The 24,763-nt window shown below is 30.0% G+C and overlaps 1 protein-coding gene and 1 long non-coding RNA gene across 10 annotated transcripts in view; one reads left to right on the top strand and one right to left on the bottom strand.

Annotated features, from left to right (window-relative positions):
- Positions 1-6,562: 6,562 nt before the first annotated feature.
- On the bottom strand, positions 6,563-24,440 carry LOC141379535 (uncharacterized). The gene is made up of 3 exons (XR_015518171.1): positions 22,632-24,440; positions 18,886-18,942; positions 6,563-7,222 (listed from the first exon to the last, which is right to left on the bottom strand). It is a non-coding gene; the product is annotated as an uncharacterized LOC141379535 (long non-coding RNA).
- dab1a (DAB adaptor protein 1a) overlaps positions 23,007-24,763 on the top strand; it is a 299,119-nt gene continuing 297,362 nt past the window's right edge. For all 9 annotated transcript variants that reach the window (NM_001443992.1, NM_001443991.1, NM_001443996.1 and 6 more), the window contains 1 exon segment: positions 23,007-23,233. The gene's annotated coding sequence lies outside the window, so the exon portion shown is untranslated.

Genomic DNA, 24,763 nt, shown 5'->3' with positions numbered 1-24,763 from the left:
TTAAAATAAGTAATAGACAATTTGATTATTTTTGGAATTTTAGTTTTTAATTGTAAAAAAAATACAAAAAATGTTATGAATATTTACAACATTAAATAAAATAAATAAAAGAAAATAAAAAAAACAGTCATTTAATAACTTAAAAAGGCTACTGTCACTGCACAATATAATTTTTAATAAAATCAATATTAATATATCAGTTTATAAAATTTTCTTAAATGTATTACAAATATTATTTACTACAAATATTATTATTAATATTAATATTTATTTATTTATTTATTTATTTATTTATTTATTTATTTATTTATTTATTTATTTATTTATTATTATTAAAGTACTATTTTGTTTTTGTTGAGTTTGTCAAAATTCAAGGTAAATATGAACAACAGACAATTTTATTTAAAAAAAATATTGTAATTTAAAAATATAAAATATTTATATTTCAAAATTATGAATATTCATTTATTTACTTTTCGGGTTAGTGTCTTTATTAGTCTGGGGTCGCCACAGTGGAATGAACCACCAACTCATCCAGCACGTTTTTACGCAGTGGATGGCCAGCTGCAACCCATCACTGGGAAAAAATTATGAATATTTACAGTTTAAAATGAAATAAATGAAACAAGAAAATAAAAAAAAGTTTTTTTTTTTGTTTTTTTTTTTTTTTTAACGGCTACTGTCACTGCACAATATCAATTTTAATAAAATCAATCATAATTTACAATTAATTTACTTTTCATAATTAAATTGTATTAAATTTATGTTTTGTACTACAAGTATTATTATTATTATTATTATTATTATTATTATTATTATTATTATTATTATTATTTTATGAAATCTCTTGTAAGATGGCTAATCTGCTGCATTGAGACTGTAGATCTGCAGGTAGAGTTATGCGTTTTATTAATTTGTAGAATTAAAAACTCTTGAGAGAAAAAAGTTTGTTTGTTTGTTTGTTATGTTTTCCAGCAGTGTACAGGATCTCCTCACCCACACACACCACTGTGACACTGGCATCCTTGTTAAAATCATGTTTTCCCGGTGGGAGTCCTGAACCCATAACACCAAACCTGCGCTGTTTATGATAGAAACAGTACAAAATGTCAAAATAATTTGGAATTTTTACTATATTATGTTTTCATTATTGCTCTGAATGAAATTGTAATTGTAAGGATACACCACGCAGCCCAATAAAACAGATTCGAATGAGGTTGTCTGCAAAAAAAAAAAAAAAAAAATATATATATATATATATATATATATATATATATATATATATATATATATACATAACAGGTTTTGTATGTTGAGGTTAACATGGAGTTTTCTGTTTATTTAAGGTTGTAAATTGCATTATGAGAGTTTTATTTTGCTCTGTCGACTTTTGATGTTGAAAATTCAACATTGCAGATTAACAAGTGCTGGCAGTTTATTATCAAGCTTTTTTGTATAGTAATGTACAACACAAGCAGACAATATATATGTAATCAAAGTATTACAAATTATTAAATTATTAAACTTTTCAACATAAAAGCTTTAAATGACAGATCCCATAATGCAATTCAAAAGCATAAAGAAGTGAAAAAAAAACATAAATCATAAAATTCTGAAAACTCTAAAAAATATATATATTTTTGTACTAGAATTTATTTAAAGTTTTTAATTTGTTTCCAGTTCCAAGTTTCATCTCACTCCTCACCCGTTTTTTTAAGTGATCATTAAATTTAGACTGTATTTGTGATAAGCAAATGATCACATTTGTCATTCATGAATCACATTAGTAATTATATCACTTCAAGTTCAACTTGATCCTTTACTGTAAAAAAATTGTTTCCACACAATCAATTTGTGTTGGGACAACATGGCGGATTTAAGTTAGCTTATTAGTTTTTGCGAATTTTAAGTAAACATAAAACAATGAAGTTGTTGAAAAAAAAAAACTCACAAATTGTGTTGTTTCAGCTCATTGTAAATAAGTGGTTAAGCATATTTTTGTAGTGCAGTACAGAGGAAAAAAGCATCGTGCAAATTGTGAGCTTTTTGTTTTTCATAAAAGGTGTTTTCATTTTAATTGAGGGAAAACAATGTTTAAGTGTTTCCTTTATTGCTCTTTATCAGTTTGTGTCTGTGGATTTCAATTACAATTCACATATTTAAATACTGTTTTTTTTTTTCCTTTCTTTTTCAAAACAAGAAAGTAAGCCATAAATCTCCTGCAATTTTAATTTAGTACAGAGGAATTTGATCGAAATTTCCCTGATTAATACATTTTATTCTACAAAATGTTGTGGAAAATGTATTTATTTTCTGTAAATGTGCATCTCTAATGCTTTCCACATATAGGCTTTACTTGGGCGGGCCGCCCTGGAATACCAACTGCCGCCCAAGTTTATTTACTGCACATTTAATTTTTTTTCTATTATTATTATCCTTTGACACTTTTTTTTGTTTATACATTTTTCGTACACCCAATATAAACACAAATTCGTATACAATGAAGTAGTGGAAAATCTCTGCTTTACCCATTTCATACTGCTCGTTCTGTGTGCTTGAAACCTGTCAACACTCCGGCAGACAGTCACATGCTCTGCAGACCCACAGAGACCCACACCTTTTTGTGTCCTGCCAGGGTGTCTAAATCTACTGAAATATTTGGGATTTGGTTTTGCTTTCGTTTTCTAAGCTGTCGTTAATTTTATGCGCACAACCGCAAGACCAAGAGAGACATTGAATTATCAATTATTTAACGAGTAAACGACTTTAGCTTTACTTTAAACTGAAAACTAACTTTTCTAAAAGCAAAGAAAACTTTACTAAATACTTCACTAAAGAGAGGACAAAATTATCAAAATTGGTTGCAGAATATTTATACACCATTAAAAATGGGTAATGAACTATTTTGCCTTATTTACATAATCTATATATTTTATTCTCATAATTCTTACAATTTTTAGAGATATTGTCTGCTTTCATAATGTTTTTTTTTCTTTCTGTGATTTAGTTTCCATTTGCTGTATATTTAATTATTTTGATGATTTGAATGTATTACTTATTTTCTACATATAAAATGCTTTGGCAATACTGTATAAAATATCATGCTAATAAAGCAACCTGAACTTGAATGTGAGATAGAGAGAAGCAGATTTGACCTGTCAGTGGGTGCACATGGCTCCTGAATAGCATACAAATAAGAAAAAATCATGGAGAAATAGTTTTTTTTTATTATTGTTATTGTTATTATTATCATTTATTTCAACAGTATTTTCCTTACTTTCAACCCACTGAAAAGAAAAGGTTTAAAACAGATCCCTAATAAATGAAAATTAAAATTCATATTATGTTTTTTTTTTTATTTCTCTCCATATAGTTAATTATGTATTTGCTGTTTCCATCAGGCTACCACTGCAAGTATATTTCAAACCTGTGGGAAACACTGATCTCAAGCTGTTAAAAAATAAATAAATCAATAAAATAAAGTAAAAAGAAAAAAAAAACATAAAACCGTAAAGGTAATTTAAAACATTTATGGCAAACTACCGTATTTCATTACTTTAGTGTTAATACACCAGTGATTTGAAGTACTAACAGCTACACGTTATTTTCTTTGTTACACAGACGTACGTTAACACAACCATAAACATATGGCGATGAGAAAGTCATGAGTAATGTCAACAAAAAGCATAAAACTTGAAGGGAATTCTGAGCAAAGCCAATTTACAGTTACTAACTGTATACTGTATATTAAGGAATTGTATTGTTAACCAGATTACAGATTTTATACTGTAGCAGTTTACAATTATTTTTACGGTTTATATGACAGGCATTTTTTAAAGTGCAGAATTATGGAGTGTTAAAAAAATCCCAAATCCCACCGTAGTCTATTTTATTATATACAGTAGCACATTCCTTTGACTCTAAAATGTTAGATAGATAAATAAATGAATCTGAATTCATGCAATGTCTGTGCTAAAAAAATGTATTCAAAGTAGCATGTTTTTTATTAAATAGTGCACCATTTTCATATTTTAACCTAACATTTTATAAAAATTACTGCAAAACGTTTGCAATTTTAATGCAAAATCCAATTGATAAAATGTGAGCGTTTGTTAATATGTCCCCTTATTCCCCTGCAGTGTCTTACATAAGGAAGATACACAGTAAAGTGTTTTATTCAGTGCTGACATTTTGTTCCTGTCCCAACATTTGGCAAGGAAGACTTGATCCTAGACATTTTTTTTTTCCTAAAGTTCCAATAAAGTTGAGATGACTATGAATAAAACATGTGTGTCATAGTCTCTTCATCATACTGTCAAAGAAAGAAGAAGTAGATGACAGGATTGTAAAAGAGTGCGCTTTGTGTTTTAGACAATATGTCTGACTTCTTGCAGACGTCTTAATATTACGTATATTTAGGAGGATATGAAGAGTCTTTCCTCATAAAGTAATGGGATTTAAAGGGATAGTTCATTTGATTATTTAATATACTGTACATCAGGCATGTATAAACCAATGCTAAATGGATTAATGGATAAAAATATAAATTTTCAAAATGGGGTGTATTCATTCAGGCTGATCACTATATTAAGTGTATTTCTGTCGCATTAATTACAGTTTTACTTCATGCTATAATAAACTAGATAGTGAATAAACAGTGGCTAATTTTTAATTTCCAAGGTTCAATGACATATATATATATATATATATATATATATATATATATATATATATATATATATATATATATATATATATATATATATATATGTATATATATATATATATATATATTTATTTTTTATTATTTTTTTTTAAACCATATTTAGTTTATTAACTAGCTAAAATGCTAGGTAGTATACTATACTAACTTTAATAACAAGTTAAAATCTATTAAACAGCCTGTATTGTTATGTTTTTCTATGAACAATTTAATATAACGCTTCATCCATGAATCTCTGACAGTTTTGTGTGTGTCTGTGCTGATGGGTTTGTCCTCACCCTTATCTCTCTTCAGTAAAGATGAGAGGCTCTTAGCTGTCAACCTGCTCTCCAGTATATCCTCCATTTACTGTAGGTCCACCATCCTGAACACAGAATACAGCCAGAATACGTCAGAAAAAGACCAGACATCATAACCGATCTGTACAGAACACATGTACCCTTCAGCAGCCAGACCAGACCTAAAAACACAGCACAAGTAGCACAAAAGAGAAGTGCAAACTCTAAAAATAACGACTATGTCATATGGGACCATACTGTACCATATCTAACTCTGATCTGAATATTTGAATCAATGAATCGTTATCTTGGAGACTGTGACCTGATCATTTCAATCAGTGAATCATTATTTGGAGAATTACTCATTAATCAATTTATCAATATCTAGGGAATCATTCCGACTAAATCATTTGATTCAATGAATCATCAACTAGGCAATAAGTATGATTGGATTGTTTGAATTAGGGCTGCACGATATTGGAAAAATCTAATATTGTGGTATTGTACTGCAATTATACAATTACACAAGATAGTTGAATAGCTCTATTTCGGAGTTTTCTAGGGGGTATTTTCAATATTCAGGTACAGAAATTGAGCAATCACAATACAAGAAATGTTTTTCTTACTTTGTTTGTCTCGCTTCTAGTCCAAATATCTAAAGAGTCTTGGATCAAGTAAAAATATTGCTTTGTTTTGACTTTGTTTTGTTTTGTTTTGGGGCTGGTTTGCGGGGTCAGCAGTCTTAGGAAAGAACCCCAGACTTCCCTCTCCCTAGACACTTCCTCCAGCTACTTCTAAGGCATTCTCAGGCCAGCTAAGAGACATAGTCCCTCCAGCGTGTCCTAGGTCTCCCCGAAGCCTCCTTCCGGTGGGACATGCCTGGAACACCTCCCTAAATAAGCATCTGAAACGGATGCCAGAGCCACCTCAGCTGACTTCCCTCGATGTGGACTAGCAGTGGCTCTACTCCAAGCTTCTCCCGGGTGATAGAGCTCCTCACCCTATCCATTAGGATACGCCTTTTCACTTTGTGAAAGAAACTCATTTTGGCCGCTTGTATCCAAGAATTTGTCCTTTCGGTAATGACCCAAAGCTCATGATCATAGGTGAGAGGAGGAGCGTACTGTAGATTGACCGGTAAATCGAGAGGTTTGCCTTTCGGCTCAGCTCTTTGTTTCCCACAAAGGACCGGTACATCAACCACATTACTACTGCCGCTGCACCAATCTGCCTGTCAATCTCACATTCCATCCTTCCCTCACTCCTCAACCTGGTGTAAGGACTTTCCACCAACCTGGAGATGGCAAGCCACCTTTTCTGGTGGAGCGCCATGGCCTCGGACTTTGAGGCTGGGCTTTAAAATTCTGTCCATAAAAAATTCTGAACGAAATTGGTCATTAATGGCAGCCCTGCTGGAGTCCAACATGCATTGGGAGCAAGTCTGACTTATTGCCGCATTGCAAACCAGACTCCTATTCTTTTCATACAGGGACGAGACGGCCCTCAAAACAGAGCCTTTTTCTTTTCAATTTTCTTAAAACAAATATATCTGCTAGTGGGGTAAGTAGAATAATCTTGTTTATTATTTAAGAGTTAGATGTTTGGACTAGAAACAAGACAAAAATTCTATGTAAGTTTTATTATTAATTTTATTATTATTATTATTTTTTAGAAATCGTAACATTTAACTTTCCAAAAACATCTTCCTTCCATCTCCAGAATAGTGTAATTTCAGCTCATTTTAAGTAAGTCCTTTGAACAAGCAGTAAGAGGAGTGTTAGCTGAACTGTGGAGGAACAGAAAAATCTTGATCTTGAAATCAAGAAGATTTGATTTAAAATATCCTCATACTTTATGGGTTCAGAAGATGAACTTTCTAAAGGTTTTAACATGTCATGTGGGTAAAAAAAAAAAATGCCAGAATTTTCTCTTTTGATGTGAACTTGCCCTTTAAGAGCATATTTCTTGCCATTCAGCTTCCTGTTGTTGATGGTGTGAACTCCTCTTTGACCAAAGCTCTCCATGCCGTCACAGACTGATTTACTATGACAAATGATCTTTCCACCGCAGGAAGGTTAACTCATACACACATACGCATGCATTTAAACAAGCCGCTCCCTGGTCAGGGGTAAAATAATATACTTTGCTCAAAAAAGAATGGGCCCACCGCTGAAAATCAGCTCCATATGGCAGATCGATATGTGTCCTTTGGTGCGTTGCGCTGTAATAAAGCACAGGGGAGCAGAACAGGAAGGTTAACTTCACTTGTCCCTCTCATAACGAATCTGATGGCAATCTGCCACTGAAGATACACTGTACACGAAATATAAATAATCACATTTAAAATACTATTACAAATGTAACTACAATGTTAAAACAATGTAGTTACAAGGTTATGACACAATAGTTGTTAATGCCATTACATCAAAAATAAAAGAAATTACATATTTACTGTGTATATTTACATATAAATAAACAAATACTGTACTTGAAATATACTTAGAAATATACGAAGAAACGTTTTTAAATATTATATTGGATGTAAATACAATGTAATACCAATGTAGTTACAATGTATTGACAATATTTACAATGCAACAACACAAAATTGCACACAAGATAAAAACTTGTGATTACATAGTGTACTGTGCACAAAAATATACAAAGACACATTTACAGAACTATAATGGATGTAATTACATGGGTACTGTGTATATTTATGTATATAACTATAAAAAATGAAATACTGAACTTGCAATATACAAAAAATGTACATTTATAAACTGTTTGTAAGTACGTATGTACTGTGTATATTTACATACAAACACAAATACTGTACATGAAATGTAACAACATGTTTGTAAATATTATATTTATAATATATATATATATATATATATATATATATATATATATATATATATATATATATATATATATATATATATATATATATATATATATATATATATATAATGTAATGGCATAGTAATTACATCCAAAATAAAAGTTTGTAATTACATATCTTATCTCAGATGTAATTACAATATTTTAGCAATATAATTACAAGGACCTTAACATCCAACAAAAGTTTATAATTACAGTTTACTGTACTTGTACATGAAATACAAAAACACTTTTACAGTACTCTCATACTATACAATGTTATTACAATGTTATTACATTGTAAATACAATGGTAACATTGATTTCACAAAGTAATTCACATAGTAATGTTTTAACAATAGTATTACATATTAGTTACAAAGTTGTAGCAATATTTTCACACAGTAATTACAACGTTAGAACAATATAACTATAATGTAATAACATAGTAATCATGATGTAATGAGTTATTACATCCTTAAAAGTTTTAATTACATATGTAGTGTGTATGTTTACATATAAGTACACAAATAATGTACTTGAAATATAAAAAAAATGTTTATCAATATCATCTTTGAAGTAACTACTGTGTAATGACACAGTAATTATAATGTAACGGCTTAGTAAATAAATCCAAGAAAAAGTTTGTAATCACGTTTCATCTCAGATGTAATTACAATATTATAGCAATGTAGTTACAAGGAACCTTACATCCAAAATAAAAGTTTGTAATTACAGTTCACTGTGCTTGTACATGGATTATACAAAACACATTTACAATACTATCATAGATGTACTTAAACTGTTATAAAAATGTTATTCCCAAGTAATAAAAGCGTTATAACAATGTTGTTACATAGTAGTTACAATGATTAAAAACAATGTAATTACAACGTTAATAAATAGTAATTATGATTCGATAACATAGTACATACATCTAAAAAGGATGTAATAGCACATGTAAGGAGTAATAGCACATGTAACATGTATATGTTACTCAATACACAAATAATGTACTATATATATATATATATATATATATATATATATATAAACTTGTATATAAATATTATCTTTGAAGTAACAACAATGTAAAACAATATAAAAACATAGTAATTATATTGTAACGGTGAATGTAAATGTTTGTAAATACAGTTTACTGTATTTGTACATGGATTATACTAAAACAAATTTACAATATTATCATACATGTGATTACAATGTTATTACAATATAATGAAGCGTATTTACAATGATAGAACAATGTTATTATGTTTTTTCCATAGTAATTAAGATGTAATGGCATAGTAACTACATTCAAAATAAAAGTTTGTAGTTAAATATGTAATGTGTATATTCATATATGAAACTATAATAAACAAATAAAGTACATGCAAAAAAAAAAATCATTCATAAATATTATCCTGGATGTAACTACAATCTAAATACAATGTAATGACATAGTAATGGCACCGTAATGACATCCAAAATAAAAGTTTAGTAATTACAGTTTACTATACTTGTACATGAAATATATAAAAACACATTTATAATACTATCTTACATGTAATTACAAAGTTACAAAATTGTTAAAACCATGTTGTTACATAGTAATTACATTGTTACAATAATGGTATTACAAAGTAAATACAATGCTATAACAATGTAGAAATTTTTTGCATAGTAACATGATGTAATGACATAGTAATTACATCCAAAATAAAAGTTTGTAATTACATATGTAATGTGTATGTTTACATATAAGCACAGAAATAATGTACTTGAAATATAAAAATAAACATGTTTATAAATATTATCTTTCATGTAACTATGATGTAAAAAATGTAACTACAGTATTTATAATGTAATGGCATAGTAATAATATCAAAAATAAAGTAACATATTTTTATAAATATGTGTTTGTAGTTACATATTTCATCTCAGATGTAATTACAATATTATAGCAATGTAATTACAAGGACCATTACATCCAAAATAAAAGTTTGTACTTACAGTTTACTGTACTTGTACATGAAATCACATAGATGTATTTACAAGGTTATAACAATGCTTTTACACAGTAGTTTCAATTTTATAGCAAGGTTATTACATAGAAATTTGGATGTAATGGCATAGTAATTACTTTCAAAATCAAAGTTTGTTGTTGTATCTGTAATGTATATAATCCTGTATAAAACTATAAATAAACAAATACTGTACAAAGTAACTATAATGTACATACAATGTAATGACATAGCAGTTATGATGTAATGGCACAGTAGTTACATCCAAAATAAAAGCTTGTAATTACATATTTATTCTCAGATGTAAACACAATATTATAGCAATGTAATAACAAGGACCCTTACATCCAAAAACGTTTGTCATTACAATGTTATAACAATGTTGTAACATGGTAGTTTCAATGTTATATCAATGTTTTTCTGATGGTATTACATAGTAATTATGATGTAATGGCATAGGAATTGCATTCAAAATAAAAGTGTGTAATTACATATGTAATGTGTATATTTACATACAAGCACACAAATAATTAACTTGACATAAAAAGACACATTTATAAATTATATCTTTGAAGTAACATATTTCATCTCAGATGCAATTACAATAATATAGCAATGCAATTACAAAGACCCTAACATCCAAAATTAAAGTTTGCAATTACACTTTATTGTACTTGTACATGAAAAATACTCAAACACATTTACAACACTATCATAGATGTAAATACTATGTCAAAACAATGCTATTACATTGTAGTTACAATGGTATAACATTGGTTTTACGTATTAGTTACAATTTTATAACAATGTATTTATAATGTTATTACATAGTAATCACGATGTAATGACATAGTAATAACATCCAAAATAACTGCAACGTCATGACAGCAATAATAATGTAACAGCTTAGTAAATACATCCAAGAAAAATGTTGATAATTACACATTTCATCTCAGACATAATTACAATAGTAGAGCAATGTAACTACAAGGACCCTTATATCCAAAATAAGTTTGTAATTACAGTTTACTGTACTTGTGCATAGATTATACAAAAACACATTTATACTACAACAAGGTTATAACAATATTTCTACATTGCTATTACACGTTAATTGCAATGTTATAACAATGTTATCACATTGTAATTGTAATGTTATAACAATGTTGTTATATAGTACTTGCAATGCTATAACAAGGTTATTTCAAAGTAATTATGATGTATTGACAAAGTATTTACATCCAAAATAAGTTTTTAGTTACATTTGGAATGTCTGTATTCATGTATGAAACTATATATAAACAAACACTGTACATGCAATATACAAAAAAAGTACATTCATGAATGTTATCCTGGAAGAAACTACAATATAAATACAGTGTAATGACATAGCAATTAAAATGTAACGACATAGTCATTACTTCCAAAAAAAGTTTGTAATTACAATATACAAAACACAAATTACAACACTATCATAGATGTTGTTACAATGTTCTTACATAGCATTTACAATGTTATAACAATGTTATTATATAGTATTTACAAAGTTTTAACAATTTAATTCTAATGTTATTAAATAGTATTTATGATGTAGTGACATAGTAATTAAATCCAAAATAAAAGTTTGTAATTACAGTTTACTTTACATGGATTATACAAAGACATTTGCAATACTATCATAGATGTAATTACAATGTTATAACAATGTTATTAAATTGTTATTTTATAGTAATTACAATGTGTTTACAATGTTAAAACGATGTTATTACACAGTAATTACAAAAAAGTTTGTAATTAAATGTTATACAATATTAAATTAATATTGTAAGTATAAAGTATACAGTATTGTAAGTATAAAGTATACAGTAAGTTCACTGTACCTGTACATGAAATAAACAAAATCACATCCACAACACTATCATAGATATAATTACAATGTTAAAACAATGTTAATGTTATTACGTAGTAATTACTATTTTATAAGAATGTAATTATAATGTTTTATGTAGTAATTATAATGTATTGACAAAGTAATTACATAAAAAATAAAAGTTTGTATTTAAATACATAATGTGCATATTTGTAAGTACACTAAAAATGTACTTGAAAATTTAAAAAGAAGCAAGTTTATAAATATTATCTTTGACGTAACAACAATGTAAATACAATGTAATAACATTGTAATTAAAATGTAATGCCATAGTTATTAAATGCAAGAAAAAAATAATTCCGTTTCAGCTCAGACAGAATTACAATTTTATATCAATGTAATTACAAGGATCCTTACATCCGAATTAAAAGTTTGTAATTACAGTTTACTGTACTTGTACATGGATTATACAAAAACACATTTACATCACTATCATAGCTGTAATTACATTGTTATAATAATAAGAATATAATGTTGTTACATTGTACTTATGAAGTAATGACATAGCAATTACATCCAAAATAAAATTTTGTATATACGTATGTAATGTGTATATTTAAATTTAAGCACACAAATAATGTACTTAAAATGTATGAAAAGAAACATGTTTATAAATATTATCTTTGACGTTATCTTTGAACTTCAATGCAATTATAATGTATGTATATAATGACAGTGTAATTATAATGTTACAGCATAGCATATACATCCAAAATAAAAGTTTGTAAATACAGTTTACTGAACTTGTACATGAAACATACAAAAGCACAATTACAATACATAGATGTACTTAAAAAGTAATAGCAATGTTATCACAATGCTATTACATTATATCTACAATGTTATAACAATGCTCTTATAATGTTATAACATATGTTATAATTGTAATTGTTACAATTGTGATGTAATGACTTAATAATTAGTAATTACATACAAAATAAAAGTTTGTAGTTACATGTTATTTGTATATCCATGTATAAAACTATAAATAAACAAATACTGTACATGTAATATACAAAAAAAAAAAAAAAAAAAAAAACATTTACATTCATGAATGTTATCCTGGATGTGACTACAATGTAAATACAATGTTTGACATAGTAATTATATAAAAATTACATTACATCCAAGAAAAAGTTTGCCATTACTTATTGCATGTGTACTGTGTATTCTTACATATACAATTATACACAACTAAATAATGTACATGCAATATACCAATAAATATTTATAGTTATAAATATTATCTTTGAAGTAACTAAAATGTAACTACAATGCAATTATATAGCAATTATGATGTAACAACAGAGTTTACATTCAAAATAAAATTTGCAAATACATATTTCATCTCAGATGTAGTTACATTATAGCAATGTAATTACAAGGACCCTTTATATCCAAAGTAAAAGTTTGTAATTACAGTTTACTAAGCATGAAATATACAAAAACACATTTACAATACTATTATAGATGTAATTACAATGTTATTACAATATTATTACATAGTAATTTAAATGTCATAACAATGTCATTAAATAGTAATTGCAATGTTATAAGGATGTAATTGTGTTATTACATAGTAATTATGATGTAATGACATCCAAAGTATAAGTACACAAATAATTTACTTGAAATATAAACATAAATGTTTATAATTATTGTCTTTAAAGTAACAACAATGTAATGAGTTAGTATTTATAATGTATAAGCATAGTATTTCATTCAAAAAATGTTAAAGTCAGAATTATTAGCCCCCTTTTATTTATCTATTTTTTTAAATATTACCCAAAATATGTTTGACGAAGAAAAAAAAAATCACAGTATGTCTGACAATATATTTTTATCTTCATGAGAAAGTCTGATTTGTTTTAAGTGATTTAAGTGATTTTAAGGTAAATATTTTTTTAGCCACTTAAGCTATATATTTTTTTGTCAATAGTCTACAGAACAAACTATCATTATACAAGGACTTGTTTAATTACCCTGGCCTGCCTAATTAGCCTAATTAACCCAGTTTAGCATTTAAATGTCACTTTGAGCTGTATATATATATATATATATATATATATATATATATATATATATATATATATATATATATATATATATATATATATATATATATATATATATATATATATATATATATATATATATATATAATATATAATATATAATTTAATATATAATATATAATATAATATATAATATAATATAAAATATAATATATAATATATATATATATATATATATATATATATATATATATATATATATAATGTTTGTGTATATATACTAAATATTAAATTATATTTATATATAAATAAATTTATGTGTTAAATAAATCAAAACTGTTTTAATCATACATATATATATATATATATATATATATATATATATATATATATATATATATATATATATATATATATATATATATATATATATATATATATATATATATATATATATATATATATATATATATATATATATAATATATATACATATATATATATATATATATATATATATATATATATATATATATATATATATATATATTTGCATTAAGGATTTGATATCCTGTGAGTGATGCAAGGGTGTTGAGGTAGGGTAAAGCCTTGCGATAATCTTTTTTTTTTACACTATAAAATGCCTTCCACCCTAGGAGAGTCCACATGAATCACAAAAATGAACCTGTGTGTTTGTGGAAATGAATAAACATGTTAAGAATTCAAAGATAATCCACAGATATTTCCATATTGAATATATATATTCTCTTTTTATGCTAAGCTCTACAAATCTTACAGACTGCACCATGTGATTTGTAATCTCTTTAAAAATGATTTTAAAAACTCTTATCCAGTAATCACAGACAGCTGGAGCAGCCTGAGTGATGCTATTATGTTTACTTCACATCTGTACGTTCATCGCATTTGCTTTAGTTATTGAAACAAAAATACCTCTTTAAAGGGTCAACAGATACAATGTGCTGTAATTATTTTTTTTTCATTTTTTCTCTGTGACTCTCTCTCTCTCCTGTAATTTGATGTGTGTTTTGTTATCCTGAACTCATTTTATTGCCAGAATCTCATCTTGTTTGTCTCGTTTTCAGTTTATTCCACTTCCCCCTCACTCACTTTTCTCATTCCCGTCGCCCTTTTCTTCTCATTCGCTGCCGGGATGTTTATTTCATTGCCTCTGTTTTTGAATGCGGATGTTTTGAAGGCAGATTTTAATCCAGCACCTCCCCCTCTCCACACCAGCCCTCGTATAGCAGCCCCCTCCCCCCTTTTTCTTCCCTCCCAAATGTATAAGAGATAAGAATGAAATCAGGCCGTCGTATTAAAAGCAGCGGAGAATGTCCTATAGGCTGTGACAGATTCCAGAAAACGGCTTAATCCCGTACAGGCAATAAAAGAATCGATAGAGGCACAATCCTAAAATTCGATCAGCCGTGGCTCTACATATCAGTACAGGGAAAGCTCTTCATGTGATTCTGACCTGTCAGCTCTCCTTCAGCTGGAGAACTTGGCAGGAATAAACAAACAGGCTTGGCTCTCAAGGTTAATGATCTGATTTGGCACCCCAGACTGAACATTTTAAGACAAATAGGGATGTTGATCAAGAAGACTCAACTTGTGCAGTTTGTGTAGGGGAAAAACTGATGCAGAAACAAAAGACTGAAATAGTATTTATCATAGAAGTAGTCTACCATTGGAATCTCGCAGTAGAAATCGAGACTTATCAGACCAGGCAATGTTTTTACATTCTTCTGTTGTCTAATTTTGGTGAGCCTGTGGAAATTGTCGCCTCGGTTCCTTGTTCTTAGCTGACAGGAGTGCCACCCGGTTTGGTCTTCTGCTGCTGTAGCCCATCTGCCTCAAGGTTGAACTTGTTGTGCTTTCTGAAATGCTTCTCTGCATGCCTCGGTTATAACGAGTGCTTATTTGAGTTACTCTTGCCTTTTAGCTCTTACCGGTCTAGCCATTTTCCTCTGACCTCTGGCATCAACAAGGCACTTGTGCCACAGAACTGCCGCTCACTGGGTATTTACTCTTTTTCGGACCATTCTCTCTAAATCCGAGAGATGGTTATGTGTGAAAATCCTAGTAGATCAGCAGTTTCTGAAATACTCAGACCAGCCCGTCTGGCAGTAACAACCATGTCGCGTTTAAAGTCACTTAAAACATCTTTATTCCCCATTCTGATTCTCGGTTTGAACTGCAGCAGATCATCTTGACCATGTCACGATGTCTAAATGCATTGAGTTGCTGCCATGTGATTGTCTGATAAGAAATTTGCGTTAATGAGCAGTTAGACAAGTGTACCTAATAAAGTGGCCGGTGAGTGTATAATATAACAGAAATGAGTCCAAATCAATAGTCATGGCTCCTGATGACACACAGAAGTCTTGTGAAGCAAAACAATTTGTCAGTGTAAGAAATTGAACATTATTTACAATATTACTAGCCTTAATCTACTGTTCTTTGTGCAGGTGTAGTCTGATTGTAGTATGGTCGTGAGGACACTTGGCTTGTTGATAGATATTGGGCAATGCATCACCAGTTTTCACACATTTGTCATCAAAATTGATCGGACTACAATCGGACAACAGTCACATATGTGCCAAGAACTGTTTGACCTAGAATAATAGTCTAAATAAAGTTTGATTTCTTATACAAACCAAGTGTTTTGATTCATCAAACCTCAGTGTGTCATACGGAGTTATGATTATTGATTTGGACTTGACTGTATGTGTCTATTTTTATTCTAAAAACCTGTAACCATTGACTGGCATTATAAGACTAACCATGGACCACAGATTCAGCTCAAAATCTTTTTTTAATGTTCTACTGAAGAAAGAATGTCACCTACATCTTGGGTGACCTGTGGGTGAGTAAAATTAACAGGAAACTTTTATTTTTGGGTGAACTATCCTTTTAAAGTCTGTGTGAAATCATAATTTGCTCTGCTTATTTTGACGGTGCCTGTTATTCTTTAGGTGAATAATTAATCAGTGAAAGTTAATCAGCTGAATATCCACAATCAAATTTGGTAATATTGAATCAAAATCTGACATTTTACTTTCACTTTTTGGAGTGGCGGTGCTTCTCTTTTGACATCAGTTTGACAGCTTCAGTCACAATATTTGTAACCATGGCCTTCTTGCCATTAGTTTGCTATGAGGGAATGATGTACAAAAAGAAAGACCCAGCCCATACTCTTCCATTTGAGTTGGAAGTACATTACCATACAGAAAAAAAAAGAAAAAAAAATATCTTAGCAACTTCCAGTTCATGCAGACTTTTCAGGACTACTTCTATAAATGACCAATAACACATTCATTTATTTTTCCCATGGGAAGAGATAAGCATTATATGTATTTATTCGGTCCCACTTTATATTAAGTGTCCTTAACTACTATGTGCTTACATCAAAAGAAATAAATACAATGTACTTACTGTGTTTATAATGTATTTGAGAACACTTGTGGTACTTTTGAGTTGGGATAGAGGTTGGGTTATGGACATGTTTGGTGGTATGGGTAGGTTTAAGGGTGGGTTAAGGTGTAAGGGATGGTCAACAGTGTGTTTACAAATGTAATTACAAAAGTTAATTACAGCCCTAATTTCATACATGTTTTTAATCAAGCATAAGTACACAGTAAATAAATGTATTTACACAAAAATACATTGTAACAAACTATTAAATCCTGTGTAAGTACTTATTAGTTAAGGCCACCTAATATAAAGTGGGACCATTTATTCTTTGTAAAACATACTTCAATAACCTTTAATTTGCAGTTTACTTTCCCCCACAATTCAGTGAATGAATATAAATAAATAAACATTAACATTGCTGAAATAAATATTGACATTTACGCAAACCAATACATACAGTAATAAATCTCTTACAAACAGGATGTAACCTTTTCCTCTTACCTGCTTTTACCAGAAATAATACATACATCTAATTTTATGTAGTTTTAAAACAGTATTACATACAGTATGTGACCCTGAATGCCAAAACCTTATTCATTATGTTGCACTGGTATATACAGTTGAAATATACCTCTGTTTATTTTTCCCCCAATTTCTGTTTAACGGAGTAAAGAGTTTTTCAACACATTTCTAAAGATGATAGTTTTAATAACACTAAACTCAAAAATAATTTCTTATTTAATTTCTTTTAATAACTCATTTTATTTGATCTTTTCCATGATGACAGTAAATTATATTTTACTAGATATTTTACAAGGCACTTCTGTACAGTTTAAAGTTATATTTAAATGCTTAACTAGGTTAACTAGGCAAGTTAGGGTAATTAAGCAAGTTATTGTATAGCGATGGTTTGTTCTGTAGACTATTGAAAAAGAATATAGCTTAAATGGGGATAATAATTTTGACCTTAAAATGGCTTTTAAAAAAATGAAAACTAGCTTTTATTGTAGCAGGAAAAAAAAATAAGACTTTTCCCAGAAGAAAAAAAAATATTATCAGACATACAGTGAACTTTTCCTTGCTCTGTTAAACATCATTTGAGAAATATAAATAAATAAATAAATAGCACAATTATATATATATATATATATATATATATATATATATATATATATATATATATATATATATATATATATATATATATATATTATTGCCAAAAACACTAGAATATTAAGATTTTAATTTCCCACTTTAAATGAATCAAAACTACATTTTTTTTTAGTAATGTGTATTGCCAAGCACTTAATATAGATAATTTAAAGTGGCTTGCTCAGTATTTTGTTTTTATTTAATCGTCAGATTGCAGATTTTAAGACATTTGTATATCTTATACATTAATATACATCGCAATATATATCATACTTAAACAAGATTAAAAGTATGGTGATCATTATTTTAATGTTGATTGTTGACCAAGACACCAAAGAAAGAAAGAAAGAAAGAAAGAAAGAAAGAAAGAAAGAAAGAAAGAAAGAAAGAAAGAAAGAAAGAAGATTTTTGCAGTTTTTTGCACTGCATTTATCCTGAATACTCACAGACTTCTAAAGAAGTTTTCATCTGGTAGAGAACTGACAAACCCAAATGTGCTTCACCTGCAAAACATGAGGCAAGATCACATCTCTGTGCTGCTGTGATCTACTTTTGACATTTACTTCATAAAACCAGCAAATCATGGCAAATGTTAGAAGAGATCTTATAAAAGATTATCAAATAGTGCAGTCCACAATAAAATGCTTCAGAAAATAACAGACTGAAAGAAAAAGAAAAGATTTTAGCCATTTTTACAGCAACATTAGAAGAGTTCAGATGCAAAAGTGCTGTCTGAAATTTCCATCAAACATGAGCATTATTCTCAGCCTCTTTTGTTTATGTTGAGTTATTTCACTTTGAAGACCATGAACAGAACTTATTCTTGATATAAATGCCCATTAGAAGAAAAAATTAGATAGCATTTAGAGGTTTCTGCATCTAAACTCTTCATTTTCAACTAAAAATATCATTTTAAAATACATTTTTTATAATTTATTTACAAACCATCAAACTAGAAAATGCTAACTGTAAAATATTATTTCATAAGAGTAATTTGTTTAACATTAAACCATTATCATTTCTGTTTTTATTACAAAAATGTCATATGCATGTGTATAACATTCAACCTATCCTCTTTTTTTTTTTTTTTTTACTTATGCCCCATGGTGCTTTTCTTGAATTACTGATATACCTTCCATTGAAATTTCAATTAATGAAATGTTGAAAAATAAATAAATAAAATGGGTATGAGTGTAACCTCACTGTTCGTCCATCGAATATTAAAGGGATAGTTCACCCAAAAATGAAAATTATGTCATCATTCATTCACTCTTTATTTCTTTCAAACCTTTATGAGTTTATTTCTTCTGTTGAAAGAAGATATTGTGAAATATGTCTTATGGTTATGTGTATGTGACTTTGTATTTTCAATTGTGTGTATTATTACTTACATGTACTGTAACTGTAATTTAGCATATGTTGTAATGCAGTTGTTTGGTCATTGTCTTTTTAATATTATTGTTGTTATTATTATTATTATTATTATTATTATTATTATTATTATTATTATTATTATTATTTAAGTAGAAGGTCTAAATAAGCCTGTTGTGCTGTTTGTCTATTCCGTCACATTATGGCTCATATATATATATATATATTTTTTTTTTTTTTCTGTTTTGTTCCAATATTTTTGTATTCTTGTGCAAATAAATAAAGTTAAAAAAGTAAGAAAATGTCAGAAACCTGTAACCATTGACTTTCATGCTATTTATTTATTTATTTTTTACCAGAGAAATCAATACTTACAGGTTTACAACATTCTTCAAAATATCTTCTTTTGTGTTTCACTGAAGAAGGAAATTCAGAAAGGTTTGGAAACACTTGAGGGAGAGTAAACAGTCATTTTTCTATTTATTTTTGGGTGAAGTATCCCTTTAAAAGTCATCCTATTAGAATTAACAAATTATTTTCAGCAAACCATGAAATCCCCCAACCAACCAAAAATAAAAAAAATAAAAAAATAAATAACCGAGTCATTGAACTGCAATACATTAAAATTATACATAGTCGCAAAAATAAATATGGTCACAGGTTTGTAGAATTAAGCTGTAGAACAAAACAATACAAGCATTGTGTATTTCTAACAGCCATTGGAAATTTAAATAAGGCAAAGACTAAAGCAGAGGTTTTTTTAGTTACTTAGATCGTTTTAGATCATTTTAAACATTTATTTGGGGGGGGGGGGGGGGGGTCACTTGAATTGATTATTCATTTATTCTTTATAAGTCTTTTTATGTTTATGTTTTATGACAAAATGTTCAGTAGTTGTTGTTACTATGTGAGTTCCTTTGTGTAGCACTGTTATAAGATGAGGACTCTGGACTGCAAACCAAATCTAACTTTGGGTATAAATAAAGTAACCTAACCTAACCTAACCTATATAATGCAGACATTAAATGTTACTATTGGACATAGGTTTCAAACTGGATTCCTGGAAGGCTCAGCTCTGCACAGTTTTGCTCCAACCATAATCAAACACAGCTAATCAAGGTGTTCAAGATAGGAACTATGCCAATTTGAGGGATGTAAACAAAAGCAAAGGTCCCAACATATGTCCTGTTTTACATCTTTATTGTCTAGCTTCTATAGCTTGAATGTGTTTTTTTTTTTTTTTTTTTTTTTTTTTTTGCAAGTGCAACCTTATTATTTTATGTTTTAATTATTTTGTTCTAAATCGAATGTTTCCCAAAGTGCTGCTATTGTCGAATGCAGAAAAACGAATGAGCATCTATGAGTATACAAGACAACCAAAACAAAAATGGTGGACGAGCATGTGCGCAGATGCAAAGATAATAATTTGTAAAGTCTGCTACTAATGCCTTGCAATAATCATGCCGTCATGTTGGAGTCCACATATGGATGTTGTGAATGAGCGTGGAGCTGGTCCCGTTTGCAATGATTGAGAGTGAAAAGGGCGTAGTGCACTTGGCAGCCCCTAACTGAGAGGAGGATGGAATTAAAATCAATACTCTGCATGATGAGGTGACTCAGAAGGTTAAAATAGAACTCGCTACTCTCCACTGGCCGCTGCGCAGACGCTTTAAGATTATTAGCTGTCATAAACAGAAGATCTAGTCGTGAGTGTACAGTAGATTTAGAGTTTAGGCATGGCCAACTTTCAGACAGTCAGACACGTTCCCATTTAAGATGGCAACACAAATAAAAAGTAGGAAAAGAGTGAAGGATAGAAATGCACAGTTTTTATTTATTTATTTATTTATTTATTTATTTATTTATTTATTTATTTATTTAATGTGTTGTGGAAAATTAAGTAGTGTTAATGCATACAAAAATAAAGCATACTGGTTATGCAAAATGTATTATCTTGAGGTCTAGAGTTTTTTTTATAAACCTATTACCACCCATGGGTATTTCACAAATTGGACTTGTTTAGATCATATTTTTATTTTATTTATTTTATTTTATTATTTATTGAAAAAAGCATACAGTTGTGGTTTTGGTATATCTGAATACAAATGGAAGTTCTGTCATCATTCAGCCAAACCGTTTAAAATATATATATATATATATATATATATATATATATATATATATATATATATATATATATATATATATATATATATATATATATATATATATATACAGTATATACAGTATAAAATTAGTATAAAAATTATACTTTTTTATACTAAAAATTAAATATGAAATATAAATAAAAATATAATGAAATATAATATAATATAAAAATTATAATTTTTGTACTAAAAATTGAGTATAAAATTGGTCCGTTTTTTGTGCTGTTTAACTGTGTTCTTTAAATGAAGTCTGGTGTCATCAAATGAACCTGAAAGATTTTAGATATAACTAGGACACTTAAGTCGATTAATTGCTTGATTGGTTGATTGATCGATTAACAATACATTTAAAAAGGACCAACTGTGGTAATGTTGTTGTTTTATTGTAGCTTCAAAACCCCCTTTCGTCTTCGACCCACATACAGCCTATCCTGCAGGGAACAAAACAACCTCCAAATCTTTTTAATAATGTGTAAATAATAAACCAGTTCCTTACTGACGGCCTGATTTTTGTGTTAAAATGTTTCCTTATAACATGCGTGCAAATCTACGTTCGTTAATAGTTCGTTAAAAATGATTTGAGAGTTATTGATATGATCGTGGTTAATTTTTATACATGTTCTTTGTTTTGTCTTCTTGTGATATGTTCTTACCAACTTTTTTTCTCTACATGGCTGAATGTGTCTGAGTTTGAGGTTGTTTCTGCGCGCCCCCTGTGCACCTGTTCTTCACTCTGCTGTTGGAGCACAAATGAAGAGGTGCTCGTGCATGTTGAGTCTCAGCAAATAAGACGCGCTTCATTTCTGATCTCTCATCCATCCCCCCAAACGCATCCTTTTTGTCTTTATATTCTTTTGCACATCTTAGCTTTTTGGCATCGAAAACTCTCGCTCACCCCTCCCACTCCTTGCGTTTTCCCCTGAAAGCAAGAAACCAGGACAGCGCGGCGCGCGACGGGTTAACGCGCACTCACGCTCGTGATTGGCTGCGGGAGCGGCGCTTTTAGAGAGAGGTAACCAGGCAACTTCAGCTGGAGCAGCGGAGAGAAAGAACAGGGTAAAGGGGAAAAGAAGCGCAAAAATCCCATCAGTTTTGGTGTGCGATAGAAAGGATGTAGTCCAGGTCTGTGGCTGTCTGTCCCCGGCATGGGAAAGTGGATTACTGCTCTTCTACAGACGGTAGAGACTGGATACGGAGTGATTGCGCGTGGATTTTTATCATGAGAAGTATGGAATCTGAACGCACTACTTTAAAGGTAAGACGGTTTGTCTTGTGGATGACATATGGAAAGAAAAACGGCGCTGTTGCAGTGAAACTTGTCCATGTGGAACGCGAGGACGCCTCTCCGTGCTTCGGTGATGGAGTTGTGTCGGTTGATTGAATTCACGCATCTAAAGCGATTGGAAAGATATTAAACAGTTACCACATATTTGGCTTGCGAGGAAATGAGCGGAACCAACTGCCACCAGTTGACGGTGATCATGCGTCCACGCGCGTATGGAGAGGAGCGGCGTTTGCTGCATTGACATCCATGTTCTGCCCCGCACTAGAGCCATTGATCAACTGAGATTTACTACAACGCTTCATATGTATCACCCTATTCATTCACAGCCGTGCAGAGCTGGTATATACATTTAATTAGTGCTGTATGCGCATATAAACTGCAGTGGAAAGGTTCTCGGTATTCCTGCTCGGGTTAAAACGCACGAGTGTCAAAGAGCGTGAGATGTCAGTATGCCGAAGCGGATTACGCTAAATGTGTAGGTTTTGTTTGTGAGGTTCAGGCGGGTTGATCGGTCCGCAGGGGCTCCGCGGCAGCAGAATCCCGCATTATAATCGCACTCGCCGCATGCGTGTGCGCGCGGGCGCGCGCGTGTGCGTGACAGGGAACCACCGGGCGGCGAGAATTCCGTTACTCGCACTCTAAGAATTTGACAACTGACTTGGGGCACCGCCGACCCCTTTAAACGGAACTCTTTTTAGGCGAACGTATGTCCCGCACTGTTTAAAAAGGTGCTGGAGCGCGTGCGTGAGAGATGTGCACTGACTGAGAGAAGCCTCCTGACCGCCTGTGGACTGCCGGTTGTGGTCGTTCTGAATAAGGTAGTGAAAAAAAAAAAAATAAATCCGACCCCTCGACGTATACTATACGGTAGAAAAGACGACAAAATTGTTGTGTTATCACCTTCTTGTGCGATTTCACTTATTGGAGTTCGATGATCTGAAGGAGAAAAGCGCCAGTGAATGGAGTGTCCAATGAGGACTCAAAGCTAAAATATCATACATTGTGGTGAGAGGTGAAAAAAATAAAATAAAATAAAAATAAATAAATGCCTGATACATGCTGAAGTCCTATCACGGGCAAGTTAAAAGGTCATAAGTGTTAGCTTTAGGGTTAAGGCATAGCCAGCACACATGACATCAATGCAAAGCAACTGAAGTCAATGGAAAGTCACGGTTATGGTTAAAAAAAACAAAAAAAACATAAACCTAGTCTATATACGCCTATTTCATCTTTTTTTTTTTTCAATAACTTCAGACGCATTTACACTGTGAATATATAGGGAATTCCACAAATGTACACATTTATCAAATGCTTCCAAGTCAATTCAAATGCAGCTAGCTTCTTGTTTTTTTTTTTTTTCTTCAACAGCAATGCTGACCCTTACAGTTTATTTAGAATAGGCATCCATGTTAGTATTGATGACAGAAAATCTGCGGTCACAACGTGTATTTATCCTCCCTTTTTGTGTCTGAACTGATCCAGGTGTCAGGTGTTTATTGA

The sequence above is a fragment of the Danio rerio genome, chromosome 20 (genome assembly GCF_052040795.2).
Source record: "Danio rerio strain M-AB ecotype USA chromosome 20, GRCz13ab, whole genome shotgun sequence".
Taxonomy (NCBI): domain Eukaryota; kingdom Metazoa; phylum Chordata; class Actinopteri; order Cypriniformes; family Danionidae; genus Danio; species Danio rerio.
Note: the sequence above shows the minus strand (reverse complement) of the source record. Positions and strands in the feature narration are given on the sequence as shown.